At 37.4% G+C, this 6,309-nt stretch overlaps 1 pseudogene; it reads left to right on the top strand.

The window, feature by feature from the left end:
• Positions 1 to 1,752: 1,752 nt before the first annotated feature.
• On the top strand, positions 1,753 to 5,915 carry LOC116091770 (annotated as a pseudogene).
• Positions 5,916 to 6,309: the final 394 nt, after the last annotated feature.

Raw genomic sequence — 6,309 nt, forward strand, 5'->3', positions numbered from 1 at the left:
GAGGATCGCTGAGGCTTTCTGGCTTCCAGCCCAGCCATGAAAAAAACAGGTTCAGGAGAAAACATGCTTAGAAAGACTAAGCAGAGAATGTTAGAGGTGGACTCCCAGCAACTTTCTCCAGGCTCCACCTTTGAATACAGACACACAGAAACACACTCACACACAGACACACAGACGCACACACACACACAGAGACACACATACACACACACACAGACACACACACATAGACACACACAGAATTTCACACCCAGAAACACACACATGGATATGCATACACAGAGAAATACACATAAACAAACATAGGCACATATACAAACAGAAACACGCACATCTGTACACACACAAGTTGAGTTCTATAATGAACTTACTGAGCAGTTTGACTCAGTGAGGGGTAACTTCAATTGGACTTACTCTTATGTTCACTCTGTTGTATGCTGACCACTCATTTTTCCTAGTGTGCCACCTTAAATTACAGGACTTTACAGCCACTCAAATGACCAGAACAGTGTCTAGTTAGTTAAGAGTCCAGTCACATGTCTTTTGCAACTTTAACTTCACATTCTATTGGAAGCCTTCCCTTTCCTCTCTAGCTTCAGTTGGACTTATGGTTCATCTTCCTCTCCTCTTCTTTTTCACTTCTCTGGTGGGCATTGTGTCCTCTCTTGTTTGTCTTCAGTAGGCCATGCTTGATCTAAGCCTAACTGGTGATGAGTCTACTCTGTTTTCACAGGACCCAGGAGTGCAGTCCCTGTTACTCTCTGAAATTGGAAATAAGTTTGATTTTTATATTTTCTCTGTAGTCTCAACCCATCTCATGAGACATCCTGTTAGATCTCTATAGGTGACAGACTGCATATAATTAAGATTGCTAGAACTCAACTTTTCTATTTTATAATTATGTGGGAAATTATAAAGTGCAGACCATCTGTAATACCAGAATCCACTTTTCCCACTGTCTCTTTTTACACACCATCTTCCCACTGTCCTTTGTTAATACTCAGCATTAGCTGAGTAGTTTGGAGATTTTTGACAAATTATCAACAGTTGCTGGGTTACTAAGGCTTGAGTTACTCAGGCAATTATTGTCAGTAGTTTTAGCATAGTCCTCTTGTCTGTCTGTCAACAAGTGTAGCATCCGTCCTCCTTTAGAAAGCAGGCAACTTGCATTTTAATTTTACATACACTGCACCCACAGCTCACTTCATGTATGCAGTCAAATAACTTATATCAGTAAAGCTGAGTGTTTATACTTTTGTGTCTTGGAGTGTGTGTCGGGGGGTTGCACCTTGAGGAAAAATATTATTGTCTCAAATCTCAAGGGGAATTTGATGCTAATTCTGACTCTGTTTTGACTTTAGAATGTGGGGTACTTACAGTCCCCATTCTCACACTTTTCGTACTATAAGGAAACAGAGAAATAATTGAGATGTGATTAAGGTATAGAAGGAGAATAAACAAGACATATTTGTAGATTTAACTGTGCTAAGTGTCATTTCTGTTTGTGATTTGTAATACTAGACATTGTTTGAAAATAATATAATTATTCAGAATCTTTCAGAATGCAGCTTAGAAGCATTGAACAGTCATAGATTTTATTTCCAAGGTCACTATAAATAAGTCTTAGCTGATAAAATAAATCTTTTCTCTCTCTAAAGCACATGTCTTCCTTGAATATCTCATTTTCTAGATGAGCTGAGATCATCACTATTAAATGTAGAAGGTACACTTTGGGCAAAGAGAGCAGAGACGATGGAGCAGGTAGGTAGATGGTGTTTCTAACAGAAACTTGGTATATTCCAGTATCCGTGCCATTATGTGCGTGATAATCAGAAATTCTGTTTCCTTTTCAAAACTGTTAATGAGTACTTACTACATATTATATCACAGGCAATTAATGCCACAGTGAGAAGAAATCCTCTTTATCTTTAGTAAAATGTTCTGCTTTTACATAGTAATTCATAATGCTACCACTTTCAATTTTAACCATAAACAAATAAATACTAGTTAGGGAAAGGCTGGCTTAGAAAGAAGAAAAGGATCTGTAAGGGAGGAAGGGGGAGTTTCTTTTTATTATTCCTGTTTAATGATTGCTAAACATTCAGAAAAATTCCATTTAAGTCTTATATTTTAGCCCAAAATGTTATCCTAGTGGTTGTGCTTATCTGGATTCCCACAAACGCTGTCTATTTTTTCTCTTGGATTTTGCTTCAGTTGTGCATTCTAGGTAGATATATTTTTTAAATTGATCAATTTGCCTTAGTAGCTTAAAATACAACATTTCCCTTAAGACTTAGTGTCTTTGAAAATAGGAATCTTGAGTGTGAAATAGCTTAAGGCTGAGTTAGAAAAATGACCTATGTTAATATCAGAAAGCCTGTTATTCTTTTGATCCTGCACAGACAGAAAGTCATGTCTCAGAGGTGAAACTATACTATCAAATCACCGTTCTATTATTTCTTCCATTCTCAAATAAAAGAATGATGAAAGATCACTAATGATGATCTTTCACTTTTTCTGGTTATCTTTAAAAACACATAATTGAATAAAATATGCTCAGTAAAATATAAAAATTTAAAATTTAAAAAAAATCCAAACTATGTAAATGTTTAGTAGCTGCTTTTGCAAACAGACTCTGGAAAGACAGGAGCTCAGGGGTCTATTGACCATGATTTTGGTCAGTATGTAATACCAACCTCCCAAGAAGCAATAGCCAAAAAATATAATTTAATATAAGCTTCAGATAGGCCCCAAGAACGATATTGGTTCAATTCTGTATGTTGAATCTTGTCATTCAGTATTTAACTGCACAGTACCCTGGTTGCTATTATTTATTTACACCAAGGCTTTTAATTTGCACTGTATTTCTCCCTATGTCTGTCTACAGTCACATAAGTCATAAGAGGAAGCAGAAGCATGTAATCAACAGGATCCCTAAAATGTGAGAACAGTCTGTCCTGTGGTCTTTGACACGATTGTGTTGAGTCCTAACTTTGTTTGGTTGGTTTTTACTCTTAATTTTCTCTTCTTTAGCTGCATGATTTCTTCTTAAAACTTTGCTGGAATCCTAGTATGTTGACATGACTTCTCTTCTGGTTTCAGTATATTTTATGATCTCTGTTAGTCACTTTATACCTTGGAACATCAAAAAGAAAAGCAGTTACTTGCAACCTAAAGCTGGCTTTACTGGACAAAAAGGAAAATGCTAGAATGAGCCTAATTTTTTTGAGATGTTACTAAGTAAACAAAGGAAACGTAAAATCTGATATTTTCTGTCTTCTTACATAGTTGAAAATTTTGAGCCTCAATAATTCAACACTTAGACAGTGTTAAATTTAAATTATAAGCATAAACTGAAACCACATTATGGCTCTAAAAGCAATGATTAAATACATAAGTACTTGACATTTTATTTCCATTCCATTTTTTAAAAAAGAACATCATTTGATGGAAAGATGAATTAAGGTCTACAGAAATTATTTCTTTTCTGCTTCAGGATAGCAGTCCAGAAGTTCCCAACTTTTGTAAGTCATGTTCTTTTTAGACATCATATCTCCCAAGTGTTTTACAGTGTCAGACATGGGTTCTCTGTTCCTTTGATATGTTCAATAATTTATTACTTTTTGCATTTTTCTTGTGACACAGGCCACAGAACTAAAAGAAATCAACCATTGTGTTTCACATAACTTGAGCTTAAAATATAATAAGAAAAAAGTGAAATTGTCATAACATCTAATTATATAACAAAAGGTGTTCTGTGCGACAAACTTTATTTCTTTCAATGAGCTTCTATTTGAAGGAATGGTCTCACAGTAACCTCTATGTGAATTTTATGTGATGAAGTTATTTTACCTTGCCTTATCACTAAGTAATAAGTAGACTCAGTTGTTGCTTAATATAATGAGCTACAGATGAATGCACAATGATTTCCCTAGCCCTCTACAAAGTTGTACATATACACACAAACACACACCAAGGAAACAAACTAACTAGCTCTCTACTAAAGATTTTTTTTTCTCTCTCCTCTAGTAGATCAAGATGCCCAAAGGAAAGAATTAAAAAGGAAGAAGATGGCCCTGCCCTCGATGCCCTGAAGAAACAGTAGACCAAGGTGGTCCATCCTTGGAAAAAAGGCCCAAGAACTTCCAGCATTGGACAGAACATCCAACCCCAAAGAGGTCTCACACACTTTGTCAAATGGCTCTGCTACGTCAGGCTGCTGCAGCAAAGGGCCATCCTCTATAAGGGATCAAAGTACCTCCTGCCACCAACTAGTTCACCCAGACCCTGGACCTGCAAACACCTACACAGCCACTTACACTGGCCCACACGTACAGGCCAGAGACAAAGCAGGAGAAGCAAAGGGTACTCACCAGTGCTGAGAAGAAAGCTTCTGGCCCAGGAGATGTCCCAACTAAGAGACAACCTGTCCTCCATGCAATACAGTTACCAACTTGGTGGAGAACAAGAAGGTTCAGCTGGTGGTGGTCGCCTGTGTGTAGACCTCATTGAACTGGTGGTTTTCCTGTCTGCCCTGTGTCAAAAGATGGAGGTACCCTACTGCATCATCAAGGGAAAGGCCAGGCTAGGGCACCTGGTCCACAGGAAGACATGCACCACTGTTGACTTTAAACAGCTTAACTCGGAAGACAAGGGTGCTCTGGCTAAGCTGGTGGAAGCTATTAGGACCAACGGCCACAACAAATACGATGTGATTTGATGCCATCTTGTCGAAAGCAATGTATAGATTCAATGTAATCCCCATCAAAATTCCAAGTCAATTATTCACTGAGTTAGAAAGAGTAATTTACAAATTCATTTGGAATAATAACAAAAAAATCCTAGGATAGTGAAAACTATTCTCAATAATAAAAGCACTTCTGGTAGAATCACCCTCCTTGACCTCAAGCTGTACTACAGAGCAATTGTGATAAAAACTACATGGTACTGGTACAGTGACAGGCAGGTGGATCAGTGGAATAGAATTGAAGACCCAGAAATGAACCCACACACCTATGGTAATTTGATCTTTGACAAAGAAGCTAAAACCATCCAGTGGAAAAAGGACAGCATTTTCTACAAATGGTGCTGGCTCAACTGGCGGTTAGCATGTAGAAGAATGCAAATTGATCCATTCTTATCTCCTTGTACAAAGCTCAAGTCCAAGTGGATCAAAGACCTCCACATAAAACTAGATACACTGAAACTAATAGAAATGAAAGTAGAGAAGAACCTCAAACACATGCACACAGGGGAAAATTGCCTGTACAGAATACCAATAGCTTATGCTCTAAGATCAAGAATTGACAAATGGGACCTCATAAAATTGCAAAGCTTCTGTAAATCAAAGGACACTGGTAGTAGGACAAATTGGCAACCTACAGATTTGGAAAAGGTCTTTATCAATCTTATATATAAAAGAGGGCTAATATTCAATATATGCAAAGAACTCAAGAAGTTAGACTCCAGAGAATCAAATAACCCTATTAAAAATGGGGTACAGAGTTAAACAAAGAATTCTCAACTGAGGAATACTGAATATCTGAGAAGCACCTAAAGAAATGTTCAACATCCTTAGTCATGAGAGAAATGCAAATCAAAACAACCCTGAGATTCCACCTCACACCAGTCAGAATGGCTAAGATCAAATACTGAGGTGACAGTAGATGCTGTCAAAAATGTGGAGAAAGAGGAACACTCCTTCATTGCTAGTGGGATTGCAAGCTGTTACAATCATTCTGGAAATCAGTTTGGTGGTTCCTCAGAAAATTGGACATAGTACTAATGGAGGACCCAGCTTACCACTTCTGGGCATATACCCACTGGGAGGCAACATCCTGGGTCCTAAGTCTGTGGCTCACGTTGCTGATCTGGAAAAGGGAAAGGCTAAAGAACTCACCACTAAACAGGGTTAAATGTACACTGCTAAATTTTCTGTACATAAATATAATTTAAAAATTACAAATTACAATTAATCTCCTCTAGCACCTCCATCTCCTGCCCAGATACACACACAATATTTGGTAGTATTTATCCTAGAAACTATGGAAACTAAAGCTTATTATGAATTGAAGCTATCAAACAGCAGTTCACACCTTTCCTGCCCACAGCATACTCCTTTTACCCTTAGATGCTAAATCAGAAAAGGAATTCTCTTAGCTTCTTTTTATCATTACTATTAATGATAGAAAAATCAAATTTGAGTAAGATACCTAGAATGCCTCAGGCATTTTGTGTAAGAACTTCAACCTATAGCATACTGGTGGTATAGGGAAAGTCCATGTGTGTGTGTGTGTGTGTGTGTGTGTA

The sequence above is a fragment of the Mastomys coucha genome, unplaced genomic scaffold (genome assembly GCF_008632895.1).
Source record: "Mastomys coucha isolate ucsf_1 unplaced genomic scaffold, UCSF_Mcou_1 pScaffold15, whole genome shotgun sequence".
Classification (NCBI taxonomy): Eukaryota; Metazoa; Chordata; class Mammalia; order Rodentia; family Muridae; genus Mastomys; species Mastomys coucha.